General features: G+C 48.1%; 1 protein-coding gene across 7 annotated transcripts in view; it reads right to left on the reverse strand.

Moving 5' to 3' along the window:
* TRAK1 (trafficking kinesin protein 1) overlaps nucleotides 1-16103 on the reverse strand; it is a 124035-nt gene that overhangs the window by 92149 nt on the left and 15783 nt on the right. Inside the window, exon 1 of one of the 7 annotated variants that reach the window (XM_023260684.2) lies at nucleotides 1581-1732. The exons of the other annotated variants lie outside the window; for them this stretch is intronic. The gene's annotated coding sequence lies outside the window, so the exon portion shown is untranslated. Of the gene's footprint in view, nucleotides 1-1580; nucleotides 1733-16103 lie in introns of those variants that run through there. 7 annotated transcript variants of the gene reach the window in all.

Genomic DNA, 16103 nt, shown 5'->3' on the forward strand with positions numbered 1-16103 from the left:
CCATTCATCCATCCAAATACGCTCTGCGTCCCAGAGACACAGGAAATGCAACAGTAAACACAACAGTTATGGTCCTGTGCTTGCAACGCTTGTACTCTTGTGGGGCTTCCAACCAAAGTAACCGGTGTCCCTCCATCAAGGCAGAGCTGGGATACCACCTCTTCCCAGATATGCTGGTGTTCTGAACACCTCAAGCAGAGCTAACCTCTCTCCTCCCTTCTATATTCACACAGCATTTTGTCAGCTCTTCTATTGCTGCCCTTATTAAGCTCTGTCCTCTGGGTAGTTTAGTATTCAACCCATCTCCCTGTGAGATGGCAAATTTCCATCAACAGTTGTTCTCAATCCACCACCCGTACCCCCTCACCCCTCATAGGTCCTGGCCCAGACTGCGCTCAGGGGGTGCACCATAAGGCCTGTGAAGGTGAATCAATCCATATAAAGCACATTAAAGAGACCTTTTAATTAAACTGTTATAAAAAAAAATCAAAGTACCCAGGATAAGCCCAATCTTAGGCAATTTCTCTACCCCTAGGAAGAACGAATTAAATGATTGTTAATGGGGGGACACCGGGGTGGCTCAGTCAGTTAAGCATTGACTCTTGGTTACGGCTCAGGTCATGATCTCACGGTTCATGAGTTCGAGCCCCGCTTCAGGCTCTGTGCTGACAGTGTAGAGCCTGCTTGGGATTCTCTCTCTCTCTCTCTCTCTCTCTCTCTGCCCCTCCCACAAGCACACACACTCTCTCTCTCTCAAAATAAACAAATAACTTTAAAAAATAATAAATGCTAATGGGTGAGTGCTGATTATCTCTCAGCTGATTCTGACATCAGTCATATACTGACTGGGACCCACGATGGTAAATGGCAGGTGTAAGCAGTGGTGGTCTTATCAACCCATAAATAAACCGAAGCACCTACGGTGCTCATGGCTGGACAAAAGAAGAGAGTTAACTCGGTCTCTTGTTCTAGGAATGAGCCTTCCAAGAGAAAAACCACTCAAAAGATAAGAATAGAATAAGAGCAATTCTCCAGAAGGTTATTGCACCATGGTCTTGCCTTGCAGTAGTAAACACAGGTGGGGGACTGGGTCAAGGTGGAGGGCAGAGCAGAGGATTCAATCTCCCGTCCCCTGTCCCTCTCCGAAGTGCAGGGAGGAGAAGAAAACCCTCTGGAGATCAACGAAACCACACGACAGCGAGGGGAAATAAGCCAGAGGTGCTGACAAGAGATCACAGTTATGAGTCATGCCCGAGGACGTGGAAGGAGGCATCGAAGGAAAGGAGGAAGGTCCGGCCTGAACACACACAGAGGAGATGAGTGGAGCAAACAGTGTGGGTCGCGGGGTGCTGGTCCCGGGGTGCGGCAAGCTTGGGGGCGGGGGGCGGGGGGAGCAGGAAGGGCCCGGGGCAGGGGTTTGCTGGAGACCAAAGCCGGCACAGCAGGGAAGACCGGTCCCTTTGCTCCTCTCCGGGCTGAACCAAGGCAAAGGCAGCAGCGGGGCAGTGGCCATGTGGCCGCTCACACTCCAGCACAGTGTGACATCTGTGCCCAGAAGAATAGCTATGCCAGGGACTTACCTACATTCCTGTGTCCTTCGGGTCTAAGGCCACACAGCAGGGGGGAAAAAAAAAACACAGAAGCACAGGTAAAGAGAGCGCTCAGTGACCCAGTGTTTCCCTTTGGGCAGGAGCCCACTGAGACCTGTCAGACTCCCTCTACCTCCTACCACCCCACACACCCTCTTCTTGCTCAATTTAATTTGCAAAGCTTCTTTGCAGAGCATTTCGATTCAGGAAGTCAGTGTGGTTTTTCGAGCACCGACGAAAGAGAAGAAAATAAGTACAAAGTGAAGACATTTAGAATTTTACTTGGAGCTTCTGGGACTGGCAGGTGGGGGTGGGGGTGCGGACAGCATCTGAACATTTGATTTCTCTGCCTAACGTGGGAAATGCCACTGCAAGTGCTCTTGGCATTGCAGCCAGTGAAAACCAGACCGGAGCCGCTCTGCCGCCAACAGAAGTTACCTCCTCCCCGGGGCCAGAGGCCACAGCCCAACCTCAAGACAGACGTGTCCTATTTCTTCCCACCTCCCGCCAAGAACAAAACGCCACCAAGAGGCTCAAGATGGGCCCATAATTAAGTGAATATTTCCTTCTCTCACAATCAGGTGAAGAGTAAGTTCCCACAATGCTCGTCTTGAGGACAGGCCTCATGGCTACAAAATGGCAGCCTTGTGAAAAGGGGACGTGGGGTCAAGGAGGGCTGACGCCCAGCTGGTGGCATCTCTCAACTGAACACGGATTGGCTCCACAAAGGACCGTGCCAGCCTATGCCTAGGGAGAGAGGCAGGAGACCAACACATTCCTGAGTGACTCACCCTCACAACAGGCTAGCATCTTCCAGCGTCACTGCTTTGGGTGGTGGGGAAGGCAACAATCTTAAACAAAAATCCCTTCTAAGAATAACGTGTCACTTCTGAGCATGTTGGCAGCTGCTCAAACTCTGAGCCTTGACCTGTCCTTCCACATTTCCAGGGCTGAAGGTCAACCTATTTACAATGTGGGTCCTTATGCCCAAGAGACATCATTTTCCTAGAAACACATGATGGCCGGCGAGATAAAAGTATCAAAAAGCGAGAGTGTGCGAAAACGTCTTTTTAAAAAACTCTGTGTATTTGATTCTGCCATAATGTGACCAGTCATATAAACACGGCAAGTTTTCAGCTGCCTGGACGGCCCAGAGAATCAGAGCATAGGGAAGGATTATAGAGACCATAAGCCCTGGGGACCTCCAGTGGAGGGGACGCCACATTTGCCGCATGGAGAAGACGTACCAAGGCCTGAGGTTGAGTAAACATAGTAAGAGAGCCTCCGAGAATTCCCCAGGAATTCTGCACTGTGGCAGGCCCAAGCCAGCTGCCTTCAGGGCACTCCCTGACCCTCCAAGAAATCTGGGACACACATAATATTGGCTCTGGTTTATAGATGCAGAAGCTGAGATTCACAGGGGCTATGGAATATCTTGTTGGTCAAGGCCACACAGGTAAGTGGCAGATCCCGTTCGAGAAGCCTCAGCTGTCTGACTGAAAGCCGTGCCCCTCCCTCTGCCCTCTGCAGCCCATCTCCCAGGCAGGCACATGAGAAACGCTGACGATTTCCCAGCATATTCTGATCGGGAAGTTTTTGTTCTAAACAGGGAGACAACTTCGTAAGCATGGTCGGGATGTTCAATTAAACACACTGACAAATTAGGGAGATGTCAGAATATTCCTTCCAGAGCACGGGAAGCAGAACGCAGAAGTAAAGTAACTTGTCTGCGGGACCACGAAGGATCAGGGGCCTGAGAAGGATGGCCCTGCCCCCTCTCTTGGGGCTTACTGACTCAAGCTCAAGGTGTAAAAGAACACTGTTGGCCAAACCTAGAGGAAAGGACCCCTTTACGCTCCTAACGGTCATCATTTCTCCAAAGCTCCAACCCACATCATTAACATTAAAACGTGTTCTTGGATAACACATTTTGAACTCAGACCCCAACAGGTCCCTGGTTTCTGGCAAGTGTGCAGCAACCACAGCCCAGAACCCACCGAGCCCCAGCATGTAAAACCTTCGAAAGGCCAGGCTCACCCCGGCTGTCAGGGTGGACTGAGCCCTTCGTATCTCTCCACTCTCCAGTTACTACAACAGCTCTATGGTTGCCAGCCACACCTCCCCTGGACCCATCTGTGGAAAGATGTTTTTAAAACATGGCACTGCCCTGCTTTAGAAACCTCCCAGCTCCTCAGGGGCACCTGGGTGGCTCAGTCAGTTAAGCATCCACCTCTTGATTTCGGCTCAGGTCTCGATCTCATGATTTGTGAGTTCAAGCCCCGCATGGGGCTTCATGCTGGCAGTGTGGAACCTTCTTGGGATTCTCTCTCTCCCTCTCTCTCTCTGCCCCTCCCTCCCTGCTCATGCTCTCTCTCACTCTCTCTCAAAATAAATAAACTTAAAAAAAGGAAAAAAAAAAACAAAAAAAACCTCCCAGCTCCCTATAAAGTACTTCATGATTCAGCCCACACCCGCCTTCCTAAGAAGCTGTGGGGACAGAGGTTTCCCAAAACCCAATTTCTACTTCTTCCTTTTGGTAACGTAATTCCCAAGGTGTGGCTGGGCACGTGGCTACCCGGCTAAAAACTACATTTCCCATCTCTCCTTGCAGCACGGTATGTCCCTGTGCCCGGTTATCAGGATGCTCACAGAGCTCCCGAGCCTCGCCTTCTCCAGCTGTGGGATGCAGAGAGGGGGCTGGTGCTGAAACCACCTTCAGCCACACAAGTTAAAGGCAACAGCAGGGCAACCCAGGGTGCCTGGGACCAGCTGGTGGGGTCCAATCTGCCCCTGGGACTTGTAAGAGGGGAAGAAGGAAACGTCTACCTTGTTGAAGCCACTATTACCTTAGTCTCTGTGAAAACGGGCTTTCTCATCAAGGGCAGTCTCTGCTCCTCTCTCCAGTACCCCTTCAGTTAAGCCACACCAACGTCTCAACATTTGCTAAGCACGGTTTTTCACAAATCTTGATTTTGACACCAGCTGTCCTAGCTGCCTAGAATGCCCTTCACTGCCCAGCACACTCCATCTCAAAATACCACTCAAATGTCACCTTGTATTTCAAGCTTTCCTTGACTTCTGTCCCGTGGCTACATATGTAGCACATGGACTATTTCGCTGCGATGTTATGAGTGTTTTCTGTAATCCCCTCTTCACTAACTGTAAGCCCCTCAGGAGAAAGAACTGAATCAGCCACCTTTACAGCCAGCTGGGCAAGAGTAAGTGCTCACTGAGCGCTCCATAAATAACGGGGACAAAGGTGAGGACGAATCACCAACAGGGAGCAGGGCTAGTCTGGCAGCCCCATGTCCCCGGGATGGACCAAGGCCCAGCCTTCGGCACAGGGGAGGTGGAGCCGCGTAGTGCCAAGTGCTGTCAGGCCCCTCCCGGCATCCCCCTAGGTTTCTGTTCAGCACAGAGGTAAGTCCCGCTGGGAGGTGAATGTCCCCTCGATCACGCAGCAAACACCGATTCAATCCAAGGCCCCCTATTCTTACGGCAACACTTCGGGAGCAAACCACAACAGATCTCTTCACCTGTTCGCAGGCAGAACCCTTCAGAGGCCTTCTCCAAGGCATACGTTTTAGAGTGGGTTCCCCGACCCGAGGTACATTTAGGGCTCTCTGGGAGCTGAGACACGGTGCTGGAGCCTGCGAGGCATCCGGAAGCTCCGGGGCTAAAAGTGCAGCTACGTCCACTCGACACCCGACTGGGGCCAGATCCTCCCTCCCACAGAGGGGCTAGAAGAGGCCCCTCTGATACACAGGTGGCACTGCAGTCTTCACAGAACTTGCCAGGCGTGTGAGATAAAGCTTAACATTTTACAGCAGAGGAGGCAGCTCTAAATTAGTGTCTGACGTTTAAAAACCAGGGAGTCTCATGTAAAGACACAGCTCCCTGGCCTCTCAGAAGAAATCGACATATCCAGGACCACGCAGTTACATGCTCTGAGCGGTGGCCACCCCCAGATGGGGTGCGGTGGCTCCGTAGGGGTTTCTGGGGCCTCCTGTCTGCAGGCCAGAGCTGGAGGGCTCTGGGCCCAGGAGAGCAGAAAAGTGCACAAATGTAGGGGAGAAGCGTCCTAAACACTCACCCAGGCTCCGAGAGATCCTGGGGCAACAGCAGGGGGAGTAGAAAGAACAAAAGGAGAAAGGAAACCGTGCTGGACAAAGAGGAAGGCTTTCTGAGAACAAACTGGCACAGTCAGGGAAGGGAGGGGCAGGGGGAAAGTCAGGGAAGAGACAGATGGTGAGGCACACCAGCAGCATGACTGCCCCCTGCTGGAAGGTGCGTGAGGCCCAGGTACAGCAGGAGCACTGTTCCAGGAGCTTGGAGGGGGGGACGCCGGGCCTGGCTCCGTCCCCAACATCTCCCATCACCCCAGCAAGCCCCATCTTCCTCCGTCGGGAGCTCCATTTCTGCATCCATGGAACAAAGGCGTGGCGTTGCAGAAAAGCTCTATTCCTGCCCACACGTGTGTGAGCAGCCAGACCAAGAACTGTGTAGAGCACATCCTGCTCCAGCCACGAGGTGCTCGTGGCCCTGGATATGCTGATTCCTCAACCTGCCTTTTTACAGGAGATTTCTTGATTTTTAAAAGTCGGACACTCACTCAGAATTTTGTAAACACCCGGGGCACCCGGGTGGCTCGTCAGTTAAGCAACTGACTTCAGCTCAGGTCATGAGCTCACAGTTGGTGAGCTCGAGCTCCGCATCAGGTGAGCTCTACTTCTCTCTCTCTCTCTCTTTCTCTCTCTCCTCCTCCTCCTCCTCCTCCTCCTCCTCCTCCCCCTCCCCCTCCCCCTCCCCTTCTCTCCCCATCCCACCCCCCAATGCCCCTTGTGGGATTCTCTCTTCCTCTCTCTCTCTGCCCCTTGCTCACTTGTACCCTCTGTCTCTCAAAAAATAAAAATAAAAATTTATAAACACCTGAGGGTCAAATTAAGCATGTGTGTGTTCCTCCTGTTTGTGCTCTGGGATTTCCCATGATGCCTCAACGCTACGCCTCGGGAGAATGTTCTAGGCTACATTAAAGGTGGCAATCAAAGAAAAGTAAAGGAACCTTAACTCATAAAAACTGGCCCTATTCTACCCATCTGTTTTCTATTCCACTCCCCCCCCCAACCCCACTCCATTTCTTTACCCACCAAGTTTCCACTTGGCCACAAGGACGGTGGCTGAACAGTGTGACCCCAGGGCTGTGCTTGAGGAAGCAAGCTTCTTACCACCCATTAAGCTTAGCAGTGATGGTAAACCTGCAGCAATGTTTGCAAGACGGCAAGAGACAAGACCCCTCTCCTACCTGGCCACTTGCAAACCACTTGTACAGACTTGGAAACAATTCATTTTTCTTGAAATTATTAAGATGAGAGGGTGCAGACTCAAAGACTTACACACACGCCATACTGGTGCCAGAGACACTTGATACTTTGTAACTGGTGTCTTTCTAGAAAATTCCTATTATAGGGTTACACGGTTGGGAGCCTTACCTATGCATCTTCGGGGAACTGTGTTAGGAGTTACGGTCTACACCACAAAAGTTGTGATTTCACAACCTACAAAGGGACCACTGGTCTACAAAGGGACCACCGGAGCTAAAAACCACTGGCTCAACCATCTCATCTAACGGAAAACGGGACTGTACTCAGAGAGGCTGAGGAGGCGCCCAAATGTCACTGAGCAACTGGCAACAGACCCCAGACTGGTACACGGCCGAGCACATGAGAAGCCTCAGAAAGCGACAGTGCCATCTTGGATGCTGATGTGTGCCCTACGGTTTACACGGAACCCTGCCTGGTAAACAGTAAGCGCTCAATAAACATTTGCGGAATGACCCAAAGCATGTGGACCTATTCCTGAACGTCATCCACCCTCACCAACCAGCAGGCACGGTGAGGATGAAGAACACATTTTACAAATGAGGAAACCCAAGTCTCAGAGGTGATGTGAGGAGCCCAAGTGACTCTGCTCGTAAGGGGCTGAGCTGGACCCCACACCCCAGCCCACTTCCTCCCAACCCTAATTCACACATGGCTCATTCCCAGTCTGGCGGGTCCTGGTGAAGATCCTCTAGGGAAGGAATCTGTAAGCAAGCCTTTCCCTTCCTTCACTGATCTGTGCTGAGGAACCCTCCGGAAAACCGTACCTGGGGATGACACTACCAACGGGCGGGCTTCTCTACGAGGGGGTCTTCAGGTGGCTCCCGAGGTGCCACCCCAGACCTTCTGTACCAGGAACTGGCTTTTATGTCAAGTACCTCTGACGGGTTCTTGCACACCAACATTTGAGAGTTGGCAGCCTCTGGTGGTTTTCATTAACTAAATTTGCCTTCTTTAAAAACAACACCAGTAAGTAAGGCGCGTGGTTCAACGTGCAAACAGAACACAAGGGCAAACAGGCTTCTCTGTGGGCTCCGTCCTTCCCACACCTCTGATCTGCGCCTACTTCCACGCAAGACCGTTTTGACACCCCTCACGAGAACGGGTGTGAGCTCCCAGGGAGCCCGTCCTCAGCCGCCCCTTCCCCTTACACAGGGGAAAAGGTGGTGGGGCGGGGGGGGGTCTCACGGCTAAGCAGTGGAGGGACCAGACACAAGGCCCTCCTGTCCCCACACAGCGCCTCGGCTCACATTCTAGCCCCAAAGAGACAGGCACAACCCTTCTTTCTCCTCCTCTTCCGCCTCGCCCCACTAAGGGCCAGCTCCCTCGCTGTGGGCAGCAGAGGGGGTCTCCAGGACAGGCAGGGCCACACAGAGAAACCCCCATGGAATGGGAAAGAAACGGCCAACAAAACTACAGAAAGAAAAAGCAACGGCTGTGGCCTTAAGTGCCACCAGAAGCAACTCTTTCTAAGAAAAAGGATCAACAATCACATGGGGTCAATTCCACAGAGACTAGGTGTCAGGTTCTGAGCTCTCACATAACCACACACGAACACCAGCTCGGATGATCCCTACCCCGGCAGGAACACTGCGGCAGAGACGGCCGATCCGCCCGATGGCCGTGTCCAAGTAGGGTCTGTGACATGACGCTCAAGTGCAGTCACGTGCTACTGACCCGGCACTGTCCGCCCGAACACGCCAGGTTGTGGTACAACGAGAGAGGGCAAGAGGCAGGGCAAAGTCAAGGAAGGAGCCTGCTACGCAGGCCCCCAAAAGGCAAGACCAAATCCAGTTTTTCAGGAATAGTGCCTCCCGTGGGCTTTGTATAGAGACCTAGACAAGCAGAGGACAGTACATTGCAGGTTGGACTGATTCTAAAAGTAAGACATACAGCTTGAACTATATGGATATTTTAAAAGGAAAAACTAATGTGTATAAATCCAGCCCAAAGTCAAACCTGCACAAAAAATAGGAAGTGTTACTACCCGTTAGAATACGTTTTAGGAGCGCGTGGGTGGCTCAGTCACTTAAGCAACCGACTCTGGGTTTCAGCGCAGCTCATGATCTCACGGTTTGAGAGGTTCAAGCCCCGCGTCAGGCTCTGCACTGGCAGAGAGAAACCTGCTTGGGATTCTCTCCCTCTCTCCCTCTGTCCCTCCCCAGCTTGCACTATGTCCCTTCAAAATAAATAAACTTAAAAAGAAAAGCAATTTGTTTTAGTAAGAGACAAATAGAATAAAAATACTTTTGGTTTTCCGATTTTCTTGATAGTTTCTCTTCAAAGTATAGATTGTATCATTATTAAGTTATGGGGGGGGGTGGATTTTACATGAAAATAGCCAGTGTCCGTGTAATCGTAATTAAAGTGTTCACAGCTGCATAAACAGCATGACAGCATGTCTGGAGAACCAAAAATTGGTCGTGGCCCTTAAACCAGTACTCTCACATACAGGGCTAAATCTACGAAAGGAATCCAAAACATCTAAAGTACAAAATATACAAGCATGTTTACAGTGCATCTGATAAAAACATACATGGGGCGCCTGGGTGACGCAGTCGGTTAAGCGGCCGACTTCAGCCAGGTCACGATCTCGCGGTCCGTGAGTTCGAGCCCCGCGTCGGGCTCTGGGCTGATGGCTCAGAGCCTGGAGCCTGTTTCCGATTCTGTGTCTCCCTCTCTCTCTGCCCCTCCCCCGTTCATGCTCTGTCTCTCTCTGTCCCAAAAATAAATAAACGTTGAAAAAAAAAAATTAAAAAAAAAAAAAAAAACCATACATAACCAGCTTCCTCAAAAAAGTTAAACACAGAACTACCTTATGACCCAACTATTCCAAATCTGGATATATATCCAGAAGCAAATGCAGGGACCTCAATACCTATCTGTACATCCACGCTCCTAACGGCATTATTCACAAACAGCTAAAAGGGAGAAGCAACCAAGTGGCCATCGATCAATGAACGGATGCCAAAACGTGGTCTATTCACACGGTGGAGTATCACTCAGCCTTAAAGAGGAAGGAAATTCTGACACAGGCTACCACATGGATGAACCCCAAAGACGTTACATTAAGTGAAAGAAGCCAGTCAGAAAAGGACAAACGTCGTATGCTTCCTCTTACATGAGGTCCCGACAGCTCAGAGCCAGGGTAGCAAATTCATGGAGACAGAAGGTAGAATGGTAGTTGCCCGAGGCTGGAGGGAGAGGGGAACAGGGGTTAGCTTTTAAAGGGAACAGAGTTTCAGCTGGGGAAAAGGAAAAAGTTCTGGAGATGCATGAAGGTGATACTTACTCAGCATCGTGAGTGTGCTTAACACTGCAAAACAGTACAGTTAGAAATGGTTAAAATGATAAACTCTGTGTTGTGTATATTTTACCCCTATTTTTTTTTAAAGAAATAAAGGATGGTCACTGCATTAGGGATTTTCTTTTCTCTCTCAGACTTGGGACTTCAACACCCCAGGGGCAAGAAAAGACACACACGGAATAGACGTTTAAGAATATTCAAGAGAACCAAGCACACAGGCAGGTGGTGGCTAACACCAGGAGGGAAGGGAACAGAGGAGGTGGAGGGGCTGGGCTGGGCTGGGCACGGACGCCCATGCGTCTTGTCTTGCCCCAAACAGCCCCAGTTCGTGCCTGTTGTTCCAGCGTAAGCAGTGGTATCACCCTCTGTCACACGCGAGGTGTCCCTTCTAGAGAACAGGCTGGCAGGTCCTCAATAAGGTAAACACAGAATCACCATGTGACCCTGCAATTCCACTCCTGGGTTTACAGCCAAAAGGAGTGAAAGCGGGTATTCAAACAAAACCTTGTATACAAATGCTCACACTAACACTCTTCCTAGCGCTTAAAAGGTGGAAACAATCTAATGACCAATGACCAATGCGTGAACTGACAAAAAGAAAATGCGGTATATCCATACAGTGCAATGTTATTTAGCCTTAAAAAGGAATTAAGTACCGGGGCACCTGGGGGACTCAGTCAGTTAAGCGTCCAGCTTCAGCTCAGGTCATGATCTCACAGTTTGTGAGTTTGAGCCCTGAGCCCCGTGTGGGGCTCTGGGCTGACAGCTCAGAGCCTGGAGCCTGCTGCGGATCCTGTGTCTTCCTTTCTGCCCTCCCCCATTTGCATTCTCTCTCCCGCAAAAATAAACAAACATTAAAAAAGGACAAAAAGGAATGAAGCACTGATACGTGCTACTAGGTGAATGAACACCAAAAACATCGTGCTAAGTGAAAGAAACCACTCACAAAAGACCACGTGTCGTAGGATTCCATTTATGTGAAATATCCAGAATGCATAAATCCATACGGACAGAAAGCACATCAGATGGGTAGTTGCCAGAGGCAAGGAGGAGGGAGGAACAGAAGTGAGTGCTAATGGGTAGGAAGTCCCCTTCGGGGGTGATGAAATGTGCTGGAAATGGAGGGTGCTTACGCACATCTGAATACTCCAAATGCCACTGAATTACGCACTTTAAAGACGGCTACATGGGAAATATTATATGCATTTTAATACAATAAAAAAAAAACTCCTAATAACAAAAGTGTCCCTGCCGAAAAGCCACAATGCGACACGACTACACAATCACTAGGATGACTATAATAAAAGAGACAGCGGCAGGAGTCAGGGAGGATGTGAAGAAACGGGAACCCTTACACACTGAAGACGGGAATGAGAGACGGAGTAGGTACTCGGGGAGTACTGCAACTCTGTAAATCAACTACGAAGTATCAGTAAATTGTGTGATTACAACGGGGACATTTCATGGTTGTGGAAACTATAGCTCCACGAAGCTGTCATAAACTGTCCTTGCTTGGAGGAAGTCAAACTTTCACTGTGTGCAAACGACACAATACTCTGTGTAGAAAACCCCAAAGACTGCACCAAAACACTGCTAGACTACATGAAGTCAGCAAAATCACAGGATATAAAATCACTGTACAGAAATCTGCTGCAGTTCGATGTATCGATAATGAAGCAGCGGAAAAAGAAATCAGGGAATCGGTCCCATTTACAACTGCATCAAAAACCATAAGATACCTCGGAATAAGCCTAAGCAAAGAGGTAAAAGATCTATACTCTGAAAACTAGAGAACACTTTTGAAAGAAGTTGAAGAGGACACAAAGAAAATGGAAAAAATTCCATGCTCATGGATTGAAAGAACATTGTTAAAATGTCAATACTACCCAAAGCAATCTACACATTTTACTGCAGTCTCCATCAAAATCCCATGAGCATTTTTCACAGAGGTAGAACAAACAATCCTAAAATTTGTATGCAACCACAGAAGACCACCAATAGTCCAACCAATCCTGAAAAAGAAAAGCAAAGTTTTTCTTTTGGGAAAGAAAAGACGACATTGGGAGACATCACAATTCTGGACTTCAAGCTATATTACAAAGCCGTAATCATTAAGACAATAAGGTACTGAAACAAAAACAGGCATACAGGTCAATGGAACAGAATAGAAAACCCAGAAATGGAGCCACAATGACATGGCCAACTAATCTTCAACAAAGCAGGAAAGAATATGCAATGGAAAAAACAACATTCCCTTCAACAAACTGTGTTGGGAAAACTGGATGGCAACATGCAGAAGAAGGAAACTGGACCACTTTCTTACACCATACACAAAGACAAATTCAAAATGGATGAAAGACCTAAATGTGAGACAGGAAACCATCAAAATCCTAGAGGGGAAACAAGCAGCAACCTCTTTGACCTCAGCCGCAGCAACTTCTTGCTAGACACATTGTTGAAGGCAAGGAAAACAAAAGCAAAAATGAACTACTGGGACCTCATCAAAATAACAAGCTCCTACAAAGGAAACAATCAACAAAACTAAAAGGCAGCCTATGGAATGGGAGAAGATCTTTGCAAACGACATATCGGACAAAGAATTAATATCCAATATCTATAAAGAACTTAGCCAACTCAACACCCAAAAAAACAAATAATCCAGTGAAGAAATGGGCAGAAGACATGAACAGACACTTTTCCAAAGAAGACATCCTGATGGCTAACAGACACATGAAAAGATGCTCAACATCGCTCATCATCAGGGAAACACAAATCAAAACCGTGATGAGACAACACCTCACACCTGTCAGAATGGCTAACGTTAACAACACAGGAAACAACAGATGTTGCTGAGGATGCAGAGAAAGGGGAACCTCTTGCACTGTCAGTGGGAATGCAGACTGGTGCAGCCACTCTGAAAAACAGAATGGAGTTTCCTCAAAAAGTTAAAAACAGACTACCCCATGATCCAGCAACTGCATTACTAAGTATTTACCCAGAGAATACAAAAATACAGAATCAAAGAGGTACATGTACCCTGATGTTTACAGCATCATTATTGACAACAGTCAAACTGTGGAAACAGCCCAAGTGTCCGTCAACTGATAAATGGATAAAGAAGATGTGTTTTATATATACACAACGGAATATCACTCAGCCATCAAAAAGAATGAAATCTTACCATTTGCAATGACGTAGATGGAGCTAGAGTATATTATTCTAAGCCAAATAAGAGAAAGATAATCGGAACAAGACAAATACCATATGATTTCACTCGTATGCAGAATTTAAGAAAACAGATGAACATATGGGAAGGGGGGAAAAGAGGGGAAGAGAAAACATAAGAGACTCGTAACCACAGAGAACAAATTGAGGGTTGATGGAGGGAGGTGAGAGGGGGCTAGATGGGGGATGGGTATTAAGGAAGGCACTTGTGATGAGCACTGGGTATTTTATGTATGTGATGAATCACCAAATTCTACTCCTAAAACCAATATTACACTATATGTTACCTAACTAGAATTTAAATAAAAGCTTGAAAAAAAAATCACTGTTGCTTGAACAATGACAATAGCTGCTTGGGCCAACTATTTATGAGATCTGAAATTAAAATAATGAAAGCTTCGGGTGCCTGGGTGGCTCAGTCAGTTAAGCGTCTGACTCTTGATTTCAGCTCAGGTCATGATCTCATGGTTTGTGGGTTCGAGCCCTGTGTCAGGCTCTGTGCTGACAGAGTGGAGCCTGCTTGGGATTCTCTCTCCCCACCCCCTCTCTCTGCTTCTCCCCTGCTTGTTCTCTATTCCTGTCTCTCTCAAAATAAATATTTAAAAAAAAAAGAAAGAAAGCTTATCAAATACAAATGGGAGTCATTAAGTACCTGTAAATTATTTCTGCACATTCCTATATGTTAACAGTCACATCTTCAATGCACTTTTTAAAAGACGTTCGTTGCAAAAAAAAAAAAAAAAAAAAAAAAAAAAAAAAACAAACAAACAGATTCTTAAATTCAGGAACAAACTGCCACAGAGGCAGTGGGTGCAGGGATGGATGAAATGGATAAAGGGGATTAACAGTACACTTACCTTGATGAGAAATTTACAGAATTATTTTTTGTTTTTTTTTGGGGGGGGGGGCACAAGTGAGTGAGGGGCAGAGACAGAGAATCCCAGGAGGGGCACAGAGAGAGAGAGAGAGAGAGAGAGAGAGAGAGAATCCCAGGAGGGACAGAGAGAGAGAGGAAGAGAAACAAGGCTCAAGCTCATCCAAAGCAGGGCTCCAGTTCACCTGACGTGGGACTCGAGCTCATGAACCGTGAGATCATGACCTGGGCTGAAGTCAGATGCTTACTGACTGAGCCACTCAGGCACCCTAGAATTGAATCATTATACTGTAAACCTGAAACTAATATAACTCTGAGTTAATTATACTTGAATTAAAAATTTCTTAATTTTAAAAATTAAAAAAAAAAAAGTCACTGCATTGCCAAATACAACCTTTGTGTCTAGCGGCATTTAAGTAAATCATACCAACTGAGTGAAATATTATAAAGCCACGAATAACAATGATTTGTTCACTTCTGGGGAAGGGTCATCGGGGCAGAAACTGGAATAAAGATCTAGGGGGAACAGTGTTCCAAGCACAGGGAAGAGTAAATATAAAGAAAAACCAGAGGCATCCTGTATGGCCGGGGCCAGGGTAGGGAGAGCCAGCAGGTGAGGGGAGGGAGGCCAGAGCGTCTAGGACGTTTAGACCATGGCAGGAAGTCTGATCTCACCCTGGTCGCACTGGGAAGCCCCTCCACAAGAGTGCCACAGTCTGACTCAAGGATGAAACAGGTCTCTCTGGCTGCTATGTGGACAGGTTGAAGGGGCTACCCGTTGGGGATAAGCCAAGGTGCTACTGCCACAGTCCAGGCAAGAATCGAAGGTGTCTCAGGAATGCTGCGGAGAGAAGCGGCTGGATTCGGGGAACATTCTGAAGGAACAGGTATGGGTGAGATCCCTCTGGCTGATGGAAGAGAACGTCACAGGTGGGCCTGCCACCGATTTACAAGGAGCAGGAGGAAGACAACATGGTCTCTAATTCCAAAACCACTTTGAAAAAAATCTCTCTTCCCCCTCCTTTGATTTTGTGTCTCTCCACGAAAGAGATCTTGGAAAATTCACCGGTGATGCTCTCAATATGTCACAGACACGGCTCCATGGCAATAAATTCGGATCCACCTCCTTTTTAAGGGCTACGTAGTATCCCATTTTCAATGCATGACACAATTCAGGGACGAGATTCCCCATTCACAAGCATTTCATAGTTTTGCAATGAAAGAACACTGGAATAAATATCCTTGCCACAGCACCCACCCCAAATTACACTCCCACCGGCAGCGCACATGGGTGCCCTTTTCTCCACATCCTTGCCAAGCCTTACTGTCTCGTCTTTTTGATAGTAGCCATTCTCATAGGTGTGAGGTGATAGCTCATTGTGTTTTATTCGCATTTCCCTGATGACTAGTGATGCTGAGCACCTCTTCATGTACCTGTTGGCCATTCGCATTTAGTACTTAGTAATATCCAACATTTTTTCACAGACATATTGGTCATTTGTAATTTTTTTTATGCTTATTTTTAAGAGAGATTGAGAGAGAGAGAGAGAGAGGGAGAGGGAGCAGAAGCCAGGGAGGGGCAGAGGGAGACAGGGGATCTGAAGCAGACAGATCTATGCTGACCGCAGAGGCCTGAGTCAGCGCTCAAACTCATGAACTGTGAGATCATCACCTGAGCCAAAATCAGACGCTTAACCAACTGAGCCACCCAGGTGCCCACATTTGTAATT

This window comes from Felis catus, chromosome C2, assembly GCF_018350175.1.
Source record: "Felis catus isolate Fca126 chromosome C2, F.catus_Fca126_mat1.0, whole genome shotgun sequence".
In the NCBI taxonomy this organism is placed as follows: domain Eukaryota; kingdom Metazoa; phylum Chordata; class Mammalia; order Carnivora; family Felidae; genus Felis; species Felis catus.